The sequence below is a fragment of the Strix uralensis genome, chromosome 16 (assembly GCF_047716275.1).
Source record: "Strix uralensis isolate ZFMK-TIS-50842 chromosome 16, bStrUra1, whole genome shotgun sequence".
Taxonomy (NCBI): Eukaryota; Metazoa; Chordata; class Aves; order Strigiformes; family Strigidae; genus Strix; species Strix uralensis.
Window position 1 is genome coordinate 18,271,024 of NC_133987.1, and position 14,438 is coordinate 18,285,461.

General features: G+C 35.2%; 1 protein-coding gene across 29 annotated transcripts in view; it reads right to left on the bottom strand.

Moving 5' to 3' along the window:
- RBFOX1 (RNA binding fox-1 homolog 1) overlaps positions 1-14,438 on the bottom strand; it is a 919,785-nt gene that overhangs the window by 307,188 nt on the left and 598,159 nt on the right. The window contains exon 1 of one of the 29 annotated variants that reach the window (XM_074885645.1): positions 10,349-10,368. The exons of 27 other annotated variants lie outside the window; for them this stretch is intronic. The gene's annotated coding sequence lies outside the window, so the exon portion shown is untranslated. Of the gene's footprint in view, positions 1-10,328; positions 10,369-14,438 lie in introns of those variants that run through there. One more of the 29 variants, XM_074885616.1, reaches the window with a different exon arrangement.

Consider the following 14,438-nt stretch of genomic DNA (forward strand, 5'->3'; position numbering starts at 1 on the left):
ACCTGCTGCGACGTAGACAGTTGTAGTTAGGGCTGGAGAGAGATGAGGTCAGTGACAGGAAGGAAAATGTGATTAAGTAATTCTCAATATGATGCCAAGTATGACCTTTGGATTCCATTTCAAATCTAGCTATCGTGTTACCAAAATAATATAGTACAGGATGGATACTGTTTTGCTAATACGATATATAGATTCCCAATAGGAATTTCATACTTACAACTAAAGGACAGAAATACCAAATATGATATATTTTTATGTGCATGTGGCACAGTATTTCATAACATGCTACAGCAATTTTTTTCCCTTGACATACAAAAAGCCTGAAGAAAAAAATAATAAAAGATTCAAGCTGAATAACATGTCAGTGCTCACAACCTGAGTTGATTTTGTAGACCAAATACCAAATGGTCATCTTTCATTAATACATTCTTACTGGGGAAGTATTAAAATCTTAAAAAATCTTGTGGAGGGTATGAAATGACATTCAGTTAAACAATACAACAGCAAGTTACATGGACTAAGATTTGATTTGATATTAATACATAAGAGGTTGGAAAAGACACTACAAAAAACTGCTGTATCTCTAAAATACTTTACTCCAAATGGTAGCTTGTCTGCGTGAAGCAAGTTATACTGCCTTCATTGTGAAGGTGAATTTCGAAAACCAAAATTATAGTTTCTTTCCAAAAGTAAGCTGTGAAATAATGATTTATGCATCCTATTACTAAAAGCTAAGCCCTCTAACTCTTGGTAATGATTATGTGAACGAAAACAAAGATATGAGATAACAACTCAAAATAATAGAAGTCACATTTTTTAAGCTACCTCATTTACTGTGAAACTGGAAGGACACAAGGAGCTGGAAAGAGTGCAAAATCCATCATTTATAACTTGCCTAAAATTTGGTTTTAAGTGACTCTTTATAGAGGAATTACAAAAATATCCCTTGTTCATTTCCTTTTCAGGCAGGTACCTGAAGAGATTTAAAGTAACAGGAGAGTCCACTTTAGCCCAACTGAAAGCAACAAATAGTCACCTGCCCGTATCTCAAGTGTATGCAGTACTACAAGTTTATTCAGTGGTGGCAATATAATAGAACCTTCAGCTGGTGGAACAGCTGTGTTACTGATACTTGCATTCAGATTCACTAGAGAGAAATAGATTTGTTTGTCAATGGCAGCTTTTGATCATTCTGCAAGAAAATCATAAGTAAAAAACGGCAGTCATCTCCAGCTACAAATTATCTCAAAAATGTGATATGCTTAAATACGTAATCATACCCCTTGCTTTCATCTTAAAGCACCACAAGGTTTTAACACTAGAAAATACACTCAAAGATAATTTTTTCTGCTGCTGAAATGCTGGCCCCTTGCAATTTCTAGAACTAAAACAATAATTATTCGTAAGCTCTGAAATGATGAAAAATATACATCCTATTTCAAAGAAACAGTTATGAAGAAAATATTTTAATTATGCAAGCAGGACCTTGACCAGGTTTATTGGGGATAATTACCTCTAAGGAAAGATTCTGTGACAGAAACTGATTAGAACTTGGAGCATTCTTCACAACCTGGTACCCACACACCCACTCTCTGCCACGTCATCTAAGTGTCCCACCCACTGAATTCTTGAAAGAATTCCTCATGTCAACAAATGTAAATTTTGAAGGAAAACCTTCCTTTCATTCCTTCAATTCCTCTATCCCATGCACACTCAGTAACGAGAAAAAGCTTTTCCAAAGCAATGTAACAACTGACTCCTCTACACAGAAATTACAAATTCCTTACAAATTTGGGGGTTATTTTCAGATTTTGTTTCAATGAATAAAATTTAGAAGCAAATTTCCTTGATATCAATAGATCAGAGTAGCGGATATGCTAACATTAGTACTCCAGTTGATAAAGGAAAAATTAATCATTAATTGTATGGAGTGTGCAGGATTTGTGCCAGAAGCCCGGTACTCTGTTTTGTCAAGTCTATCTCAAGAAAACACAACCTCAGAAATCTTGGACTGAAACACAAAATCACCTCAATCTTTATCTTTTTCCAAGCAGGTTTAAAATGCAGCTCAACTGAAAATGGTGCAGTTGTAACTTGCAAGTGAATTAAGCCTTATGCAATGATAAATAAAATGTGCAGTAATGTGTTTTTGGTGTGACTGAATAAGGCATCTGGATAAAATTGAGAACTATAGAACACTAAATCATTTTAAAAACATGCATGAACTTTAGAATGATGCTGTCATCAGATTATTTACATTCTAGACATACAAAAGTGCTATATATTTTAGGTATTTCATGGCAAAACAAAAGCTTTACACAAGTAAAATTAAGTGTTTAGATGCTTTCATGCAGGATTTATTAGTTCATATTTTACCCTGTCTCTATATTTCTTTTGATTTCAACTGTATTTTTGTTGTTTTAGCTTTATACTGTGTGGTACATTTTTTTCATTATATATTAACTGATGAGCAATCTGAATTCATGCAGAACTGGATATACCTGGGAAAACTTATCCTCACAGGATCCTTAAGCTAAACAAAACCAGGACCCAAAGAAATCTAGTAGAAAAGCTAAGTTTCGTACCCTTTAGACAAAAATGTCTTTACACACCTTTATGCTTATCTGAATTAACCATGATGTAGAACACAATTAGCCTACAGAACAGCCAATAGTAAAAAGAAGTTATTTCATGCATTAAGACATGCACTGTCTTTCACAAGATCTTCTTAGTACTCTTCCTTTATAAATACATATAAACCTACACCATACAAATAAATATGTGCAAGAACAGATTTCCTTGTTTTCCACACAAATTTATAAATTCTACTATTTAAAGTGGTCTCAAAAAAAAAATATTAAATAATGACTTTTTTCTATCATCACCAAAATTTGTTCTTTGATCTAACTGTTAAAACACAGGCTACATCATGCTTACTTCTTGCCTTAATCAGGGCAACGCCTCTCTTTCTGGATTTCTTATGTTGTTTTTTTTTTTTTTTTCAGCATTAACCCTAAAATGCTGCTGTTAGCCATTACTGCATCAACCAAGTCACAAACCTTTTTCATACTTCTTCAGCTTGGAACTTTCCTAATTTTTGCTCTCTCATTCTGCCAACTATCAAATATTTCTCATAGTAACCTTTTTTAATTTACTCCAGAGCAGCTAAACATACCAAGCATTCAAAATGTCACAGAATAAACAGCTCCAGCTCAAGTCTTTCTTCTACCATGCTGATCTGTCTACCAATTTAACAAAACCAACTTTTACTTTATAGCCACATTTGTTAATGTAGTATAAACTTACATAGTTAACTATGTGATTTTCTTGTTCTACTTAAATAGATGAAGCAAAACAAACAAAAATCTGTAACCAAATAAACATCTACCTGCAAAGCTGCACCAACTGAAAAACATATTTGTAGGTAAACAAATATAAATTATACTGCAAGATTTGTGTAACCAAGTAACAGGACTGATTCAACATACAGAACAATTACATATTGTTGATACAGAACACTTGTAACCCATCACTTTCTCTGTGTGGTATCAAGGAGTTTCTGGCACTAAGGCAGAAGGGAATGGTGTTTCCTGGCAGGTGTCACACACCTCTTAGCATGACTTTGTATGATGTTTAGGCATTTAACAAATAGGTGTTCTGCTCACAGGAAAAGGGTTTCAGATGACTAAGAATGGGGCAGTAAGTATGGAGGGAATAATGCATCCCTAGGGACCTGTACCACATAGATTATAATACTGAAAACACTGGACTGTGTTCCTCCTACCAGAATTCACAGAACTGCTCAAACAGAGGTCTTAATTGTCTGACATAAAAGATCCATTTCAGTTCTACTTTTTGTGAAGTGGTAAATTATGTGCTCAAAATGTTCTAGTGATGCAGAACTCAGATTTCTGCGTAATATTCCAAAGTGTGGTGATAGGGTAGATCAATAAGATAAAGTACATACCCAACTAAGATAATACACTACCATCTGCTATAGACATAGGTGTAAAAATGCACATGTATTGATTCAGTAGATTTTTATTCAAGCACACAGAAATTAGTCTTTATTGTGATAGAAGCAACAGAAGGAAAAGAGAAAGTCTGAAGCTACTTAAAACTTATCATGTCAGATACTTTCAGCACACACCAAGCTTAGTATTTTTGGTTTGTTGGTTCAAATGTTATTATTCTCATAGCGAATTATGTTATAGGAGTCCCTTTTATCTGAAACAGAAGGTAAGTTTTCAAATTCTTGTTATACATTAATTACATCTGATGTATTTTAATACATAGCTAGCTATAGGAAAGTTACCGTACTAGCTTTTACAATAAATGCAAAATTCTTGAGAAACCACCCACATATAAAAGCACTAACACAAACGCTGACAATCAGTCTGACATCCAATCTGTTTCCAACCTACAGCCACAGAAATAGAGCACTGCAAATTCCAAAAAAAGATCACTAACATTTTCCCTAGTTTAAAGTACTTTAAACTTTTTTAATGACTCAAAAGCTTTGCCCCTGCTTGGTCCATCCTTCCTCTAACTCATTAACACATATAATTAAAATGTAACCACCTGAAGTTTTTGTATTGGTGTTTTCAAGGAGTAATAAGGCAACAGACTGTCACTGAAATTCAAGGCAAGAGTTCTCAATAATTTTCTAAAAGCTCACCTTTAATAGCTACCACTGTAATGTGACTACATTAGTGAAAACAATTGAGCCATATGACTTATGTGTTCATTTCCAAATAGCCAGTAAAAAAAAAATCTTAGGATATTAAATCTCTCAGATAAGACAGAAATGAAAAGCAAAAGGGAATAAGGAACATTTAAACAACATAGTTGGAGTTCAGCAGGAATACCATAAAACACCAATGCCTATGATAATTCAGAATTCAAACCATTTTTGTGATGTAGCATAAACAACTGGTTTTAATGAAACAGTAATAAGATGTTTGAATAATTCTTTCTGTGAACTGCAAATAGCAAAATACTGGCAAGATTTATCACTCACAGAATACAGTTCAAGGGGTTGGGAGAAGAAAAACCTGAAAATCAGACTTTATTATTCAAAGCCATACAAAAATTACAACTACTGCTACTAAAAATGCAAGTGAAGTGATGAAATCTGGTAATGAAGATGATGAAAAGAGTATACCAAGTGATGCCAAGTCCTGCGTCTGGGGAGAAATAGCCCCATGCACAAGCACAGGCTGGGGAACAACGGGCTGGAAAGCAGCTTTATAGAAAAGGACGTGGAGGACCAGAAGGACAATCTGAACACAAGCCAGCAATGTGCCCTTGCAGCAAACTAGGTCTCCAGCATGCTGGGTTGTGTTTGAAAGGGCCCGGTGAGCAGATCACAAGGGAGGTGATCCTTCCCCTTTCACTCAGCATTGGTGAGGTCACACCTGGAGTACTGTGTCCAGTTCTGTGCTCCCCAGTATGAGAGAGAGAGATGGACCTGCTGGATTGAGTCCAGCAAAGGGCCAGAAAGATGATTAAGGGAAAGGAGCATCTGAATAGGAGAGGCTGAGGCAGCTGAGACTGTTTAGCCATGAAAACAGAAGGCTCGGGAGGATCCTTCCAATGTGCGTAAATACCTGATGGAAGAGAGCGAAAGAAGATAGAGCCAGACACTTCTCAGTGCTGTCCAGGCAAATGAGATAAGTCAATGGGCACAGACTGACAAACAGGACAACCCATTTAATGATAAGAAAACCTTTTTTACTGGGAGGAGTATCTATCAAACATCGGAACAACGTGTCCACACAGGTTGTGGAGTCTCTTTTTGGAGATACTAAAACCTGGTCCCTATGTACCTTCTACAGATGCAGATGTACCTGATTCTGCTTTGTGCAGAGGGATGGAGTCAACAATCTCGAGAGGTCCCTTCCAACCTCTGTCATTCTGTGATTCCATAATATTAAAACTCTGAAACTTTTACTGAGCGTTGGTATAACCAGCCACTTACCTTTTATAAATTACCAAACACATATCAAATTATTCAAGCCCCTGTGGTATACTGCTTTTAAATCTTTAAGAATTCAGTTACAGCTACTCCTCCTGATAGTCAGACGCTGCACCTGCCTATATTATAACTTAATTAAAAAATATATGAAAGCGTCAAGAACAATTATAAGGAAAACGTGTATTGAGTTTTTGTGGCAAGGTTTCGATAGTGAAGTCTGAAGCACTGAAGTGTAAAAAGGTGAAGTGAAAAGAAAATTTAGACTATCTATAATAAGGAGAAGAACAAGCAATGAAAAAAGAAAGAAAGGACTCAAATGTAATACTGGCAAGCTAAAATATTTCCGTGATGACATACTTGGAATTTCAAATCCCAATGATAAAGACTCTTTTCTAGGATATGATATCTGAAGATTTAACTCTGAAAGAAGTATAAAGGTCTATGCATATGGATCTCTCATGATAGAAAAACCTTAAATTGCACAGTGCCAATTCTATCATCCTGTCAAAATCTTTACAATTTATTAAAATTTTAAAACTCCACTGCTGCTAAAATGTAAACAATACTGACAATTACATCTTGCTAGTTCTTGTCCTCAGCAATGATTACTGAACCTAAAAAAATGGACCTGAAGGTTTTAAGTAAGAACTCAGAAAGCGATAATCCTCTTTTGTCCAGACCAGCTCTAACCACAACTTGCTCTTACTCATAATTCCTCATGCTATGACACTGATATCTTTTTAACAGCTTCAGTATGTACGGAATGCATGAAAGACGTAGGATACTGAAACTTAAAGTAAGGAAAAAAATCCTTTAGTTCCGAGACAGATGATAGCTTCTGCAGTCTTTTCAACTTCCTCCTACCTACTGTGTTTCATTTCAGAATCCAGCACTATCATACAAAAAAGAAGGCTTGCTCTGTCAATGGGGTAGCATATTGAACAAGTGTTCATCAAAAACCTTTATTGTCTGCCTTAAATTGGGTCTTTGCAACCATGTTTGACAGCTGAATCATAAAAACAATCTTCTGTGAGCTTTTTTAAGCTTTGGAAAGTATATTTTAAGTCTACAGTTCACCTCAAATTGTCTCTCTCTTTCTGATCAATATATCTTTAAAGTGTTTTCCCTGAATTAATTAGCACTTTTATTTCATATTTACTACTGTTGTATTTTCACTTTTAAAAAAAGGATTTTGACTGTTCACAGATCTCTGTTTCCCACAAATGTCTCCACAGAACATACAGACTTGAAAGCAGAAGAGGTGAAAATTATCCAAAATCGCAGTATTTATCCCCCCACCCAATCCATACACATGCAGCCATTTGAATATGATAATACACACCTTTTATACATATATAGCTAGCTACTAGCTAACCATAAAAGGCTACCAGTTACAGTACACTGTTTCCAGTGGCTCCACCATCACTTGCAGGCACTTTTACTAATAGTTTAGAATGGTTAGGCCTACTAAGACAAGTCTCACTACTGATAACATGGACAGAATTTTTTCCTACCATTTAAAAAGAAGCAATGAAATATTTGGATGTATATATAGATGTAGTATCCTGGTATAACAGAATGATATGAATAATCACATAAAAGAGTTCAGTTTAAATTGTAAAAATTAAATTTGCTAAATGTTACTTCTTTGAAAATGCTATGAGGAATGTCATTGCAAAGAGAACACATCAAGAATTTGATTTACAGAGGAGATGTGACTTCAGAAGAGTTAGAGAAATTATTGAAGATTCACTATTGAAAATACTAAAATAAACACTGTAAGAAGTATGAAAGGTAAACATTTATTTTCATAATTCTATTACGTGTTGCTCTGGTTTTACTTTGCTCTGTGTTCTTCTGCCCCCTTCTCTGCTCTCCCGCTTTTTCTGTTCCATCCTGCCCAAATGCCAAAAATGTAAACAGACAGACATTTTTATACGTACACATATGTGTACAGAAATGCCTGTGTCCTTTCTAAACGTGTTTCTAATATGCCTGATGCAGGTTAGCCAAGAACACTCCTATGATGAGAGGTAAGGGGAAGAGAGGAGAAACATGTTCTATACACACCCTAAAATAATGATGCTTGCCCAGCTTTTCTTCCTCTTTGGCTGACAGGCAGAAGGCACAGATGCCAAGCTGTGGTTATTTTCCAGCAATGGCATCTGGCTCTTTGGCACATTCCACTGACATTTGTGTTGGCTTCTTTGCTGTTGCCTCTGGGTTTGTTAATGGGTTAAGTTGATGATCGGATGTTGTCTGATCCTGGACACCACATTTCTTTTAACTCACCTTTGATTCTATTCAATTTCTGTAAGAATACAGCTGCTCTGCATCCTCCTGAAATCTTTGTACTTTAGCTGACATAGGTAATGATGTAATTTCGGATAGTCCTGTTGTGCTAATGGATAATTTGGATACGGCAAACCACTTCTTTGTATATTTTACACTTAAGAAATTGTGTCTGACATAACTTATTACTACAAATACTTTATTCAAGGACACTGTTTCCTTTTGTGATCTTAAAAAAAGAACTAAAACTCTGCAAGTACCACTACAATGACAAAAAGTAAGCACTTAAAAAAATTTACTGTATGTCATTATAATCCCCTATATATTGCAGGAAATGTCAATAGAACATTTATATTTTAAAGTAACAAGTCAATAAACTGCTTCAACACATCACAAAAGGTAACTCCAGTGGGCTTATCTCACAACAACATGGTTTCTAGTTTAGAAATATCAGTTTATATGACAGTAATTACTAAAACAGATGGGCAAGGAGCCAAAAAGTGGCATCACACTGACAATGGACTGAATGCAACTGGGAGCTGTGGAGCAGAAAGGAGCTATGCCAGATTGTATGGCAGCTGAGAATCTTATTGGTGACCATTTGCTGTGCAATCTCAGACACATCTAAAAAATTATGCATTTCCCGTTGATTTCATGAGAAATCATAAAGAAAAAAAACCTCCATCTGAACTTGAAGACAGTACGTGCTGACAAGTTCTTTCCTTTGAGTACTCGGGATTTTCCTTCTTGCACTTCCTTTTTCCTATCTACCATTCATAAGACTGGCTTCATATTTTAGATCAATATTGTCAGATATATATGTCATTAGTAGCAGTAAAAACAACAACAGAGGTCTGAAGACAGAATTAACAAATAGATTCAAAATATTCCTAAAACTTATCCACAAAAAACCCCAAACCATCACATATTATTTTTTTCCCTTCAGGACATCTATTTTAAAATACTTGCAAAATACTGCATGAGGCACTTTGCTAAAATAAACAACAAAAAAAAAATCTAGACTCAAAAGATATATGATCTCTAAAATGAATAGAAAAATGGAAAGCAAACCCAGAAGTCCTTAACTGTATCATGTCCCTATCTGATTTTTTGTTTTTTTGTCCAAAAAAATGGTTCACACAAAACTTTCATTTAAATCTTTCTGCTGACTACTACATTTTAGAAAATGCATTTTTCTAATTATTATTGGAATTAGGCATCATTATGCAGAATACTAACAAGCTAGCTGAGTACATTAAGATCAATATTCATATGAATTGTTCTCTTACAGTAATTAATAGTTTTCAATTGTTAAGACTAGTACAGTCACAATAAAGCATTATCTTCACTCCAATCTGATATCTAATGTTATTTAGATTATGAACAACTCTTAATAAAGAAATCCTTTGGATATAAAAGGGTTGGCATTTCCTTCTCAGTCTCTCAACAGGATATTCAGGCGGGTAGCCTTGCAATTAATCTCAGCAGTTCATTCATTTTCCAAACATACTTGCCTATTGACTCCTACAGAAAAGTGCTCATTCACTCACTTGGTTACATTAATTATACATAGGAGATAAAGCCAAGGAAATCTGCAAGACACCAGAGACTCCATTAGTTTTCTGTGTAAATTCCAAATTTGTTTCATGTAAACAGAATGAGGCATATTATTGACACTGGTAGGTTCCTGTCCAAACAGTCTCCTGATTACACGTGCAAGTTAGGTTGATATCACATCACCTTTGCAATTGTTACAGACCCTACACAAACCTCACCAAGAGATTTCTAATGTTTTATCTGCCTTTCAGAATTTTGGAGGCAAGGAAGAAGCTGTACAACACTGTAAACTTCCATTAGACTTTTCCAGTTGGAGCATTTATACCTGGTATTTATACATGCTAAACTACATTTGGTTACCTTGGATTAACAACACTAGAAGTAAGTGAAGAAGTTATGGAAAGGTTAGTGGTAGGGCAACCAAAAACTAGGGGAGAAAAAAAAAGAACAAGGCAAAGGGAGAACAGCAAGTTAGTTACAGTGTAGAACAATTTTGATTTACCTGGACTTCTTTACACTGACCTCTGACTGCAACTACAGTTCCTCTTGCCTTTTTCCTTCACAACACCTAAAAAAGTAGCCCAGAGATGAACTAAATAATTATTGTGCTCGCTTCACTTTTGTCCCAGTTCCAACAAACTTTGATACCTCTCCAGAGTCCAGATTTTTCCTGAAGAAAGTGATCTAAAATTCTTACAACTTAGCAAACATGTATGATATACTACACGCTTTGCCCAAATTAAAAGAAGTCTCTTCTACGCGTGCCAATATACTCCGCGCACGAGGCACAGTATTTATACTGCATACATTGAAAGCAAGCTGCTTCTTAAAGGTAGGACAACACAGGTATGAGGGAAACAGCTGTAGGCATGAACAGAAAAATTCTGTTCTCACTTGAATCACAGCATGCAGACAAATACTCCAATTTTTGTGTGCCTTTGAACTTGGCACTGTTTCACAGAATATAAATTTTGTCAATTAAAAAATATGTCAAATTAACAATTAATTTGAACATGGATTTGGAGAGTAATTTGCATTGTGTGTGTATACATACACACATATGTATGTATGTATATATGTATGTATAAAAAAACCCCTTACATCAATCAGTGGCTTTCTGTAAGGGGAAATAGTGAAGATGATGATTTGCTGCCTTTAGTCAGTTAAAAGAAATTAAAATATCACTAAAATGCAAGAATTAATCTTCAGCTGATGACATAAAGCTTATCAATACAGTGAATTGTCCATTAACTTAAGAAGGAAAAACAAATATACATATGCACATATACAAAGAAATATATATATGTATATACATAATTCTGTAAATCCGCAATTAAGTCTGGTTAAGTTTAGGGGAAAAGAAAGTTATATTCAATCTATATTTTCTCTAATACTACAAATTCAGTCAAAAGAAGTACTTAAAAGGAGGAGGAAACTGAGTATTTCAAGCAACTGCAAAATAAAAGTGGCAAAACACAGCTTTTGAACCTCTGGCTCTTAAAGGAGCTAGGTGCACCCGGTGTAAGATGGGAGACATCCATCATACTTGAAGATGAAATTCTTACCTTACGAAAAATTTGTGCTGAATAATTTATCAATGATGATAATATCTCACACAGTATTGAGAACCTGATATTGCAAAGCAAAAGAAGCTGTCAGAACATCTCCTCTGTTATGAAATTACTCCAATCTCTAACATCTCTTGAAAAAAATCAGTGTGTATAAAACTAGATGGTACTACTTTAGTAGACCAACTACCAGTGTAAGTGGCCTCCCATCAGTATAAGTGCAATAAACTCATTGCAACTGCTAGTAGGTGAGCTCCTATTGTCCTCCTCTGTCACCAGCTCTGTTTTGGGACCTGGAGCATGACAGTCATGCTCTGTGTAAACCAACGTGCTTCAAATAGACAAGTCTCTCTCCTAATACCTGGCTTTCTCCCAAGAACACAGGTCAGGTGAGACAAAAGGCCACTTGTGCATATGCACTCTTACAACTGGAACCCAAAAGTAACCCTTCCATTTGTGGGGGAAGAGGCAGTGGAGTTGGTGATGCCATACCACCACCTGAAGAGCTGGCAATGTAATGCTGTCCTGTTCGAGTTGACCATTATTTAGTTAAATTGAAGAATTTTTTTAATGACAGTGTAAAAGACTTCTATTTGATTTTTTTCTAAAAGGCTGTTTTAACTTTGGACCGTCAACCTTGACAATGTTCCTTAATGTTTGAAAACAATAAACACAGAACTATCAAAAGCTGTGCATTATGTAGATCCTGTGGTCACCATTAAAGATTAAATATGCATGAACTGGCGACAGAGTGCTGCCCTACGAAGTACAACAGGCTTGAAAATTCCAATTTAAGTGAAGCAGAGATTGTGTGAGCTCTTATTGATTCTGTGTGTAAAGGAAACAATTTCTAATAAAGAACATCTCTGTTAAGAAACTGAAAAGTAATGTATTATATCACATAAAAAACACAGTCACTGAATATATAGAGAAGTGCAGCTTCTCTACTTGAAGTATACTTAGTGGGACTTACTCCATGAGAATCTATAAGTGAGAATAAGCCATTTTGAAAACCACTTAATAGCAAAAATACATTAATATCAGTTACTATAAAATATCTGGTTGGCAGTTACTATAAGCCATAGCTTCACCCTTTATTCAAGAAAATCCTTAAAAATAACAGAACTCCTTATTGGAAATAGACCCAAAGTAAGAGTGCTCTGAACCCTAACACAGGCATTTGTCACCAGCAAAAATAAAGGTAAGCAAAAGGGTTCTGCTAGAAGTGTTTTGTCACAGTTTGGTACTGGGGCAGGGAGGCGGGGGGAAGGCAAAAATCATAGAGAACCTGCAAGAGGAGGAGACAATGAAATGCCAAAAAGTAAAATCCATTTTAGAAGTTTTATCCCTGGGAAAGGTAAAGAGAGGGTTGTGGGCTAGAGGGTTGCCTATAAGGAGCTACTATCTGTGAACACAGAAATTATCCTTTGATAATTTTTGATCATGTTTTCATCAAAATATGACTCTGCACCCTTTTTGTTAATAAACATGAGAGACTCGAAGCAAATGTCTCTATTTTCAATTTATCTCCTAATGAAAGAAAAATGTAACACAGACATTTTGGATCACCACTCAAGATAAAAAGAACATCAGAAAGATTATTAAAAAATAAACAAATCTTTTGTTTATTCATCTGAGATGAAGCATTAATTTCAAGAAGGCAAAGAAGATAGGGTATGTCACCTTATAAAAAGACAGTAATTCTTTTAAAAGGACGAATGTTTTAAGAATCTAGCCTTTTAAAGGGAATTATAACATCTCTGAAGAGAATATATTTGATTTATAGGCACTTGATGCAGTTCAAGGCATTCTGTGACAGCAGGATCTACTTGTGGTAGGTTATAAGGCATCTATCTTTCTTGATTTCCATTCTCAGTATCTATATTGTGGACTTCTATAATCTCCCTTTTTTTTTTTTCCCCCTCATTTATGTTCTGCTGTGTTCTCCTTGCTTTACTGACCTTTTCCAATTCTGAAATCCTTTCAATGCCACATTTGTCTCTCCTTGCCTTTAGAGTTGGTTAGTTGCATCAATGGATCCTAGATCCTACAGTCCCACTGATAACTGTGAATCAAACAAGCATGTCCTCTAAATATGTCACAATTTGTAAATGTTTCTGTATGAACTAATATGCAAAATATTACATGACAATACCTATGTATTTTTCCCCACTTCAGAGCCACAAATTGTAGCACTGGACTCTTTAGAGCATAGCTCCAATTGCATTGTGAAGCATAAACTTATCTAAGATACAAACAAGTAATTTAATATCATTATCCACAATAACGGTACAAGAAGGGCCTTCATCAGCAACTACACCTTTGGATTCTGGTGTTTACAAATGAAGGAATGATAACTCAGCTATCTTCTGTACCAACAGAGCTGCTGAAGCTATACTTCAGAAATCATATGTAAGCAATTTAAAAAAGTTCTAGAACTTCATTTTTATTGCATTAATATCATTAAGTAGTTAAGAGCATGCAAAAACCCCAGATATCCTATCATTCAACATGAAATGCAGAGCTTTGTAAGGCCGCTGTATGTCTCCTAAGATGGCTGAAAAGAGGAGAAGGAGGAAATGAAACAGATTGATGTTAAGAACAACATTACAGAAAGAGTGTCTGTTTATATCATTTACTATTTCTTCATGAAAATAATTGTTACATCCTAAATAATGTTAAAGTCCCAACTGTAAAGGAAATCACCGTGAAAATAACCATACAGAAAAGATTTTGCTTGTTTTGGTTTGGTTTTTGTTGGTTGGTTGTTTTTCATTTAAAACAGACATTTGAGTTTCTCAGTTTTAGGTCCTCATTGGTCTGTTCTCTTCTGTTGTTTTTCTATAAACTTGGGTAAATGGTATAGCACTGATTAAGTTTACTAACTCTTAGTAATGATATTAGTAGGCATCACTTTTTAAAAAAAAAAAAGATCTACCGTGTTAATTACAACCTGTAAAAACATACATACGTTTTATTATAAGATGGAGAAATACTATTCTACTGAAAGGCATCACTATTCTGTTTTTTCCCCAAAGCCACCA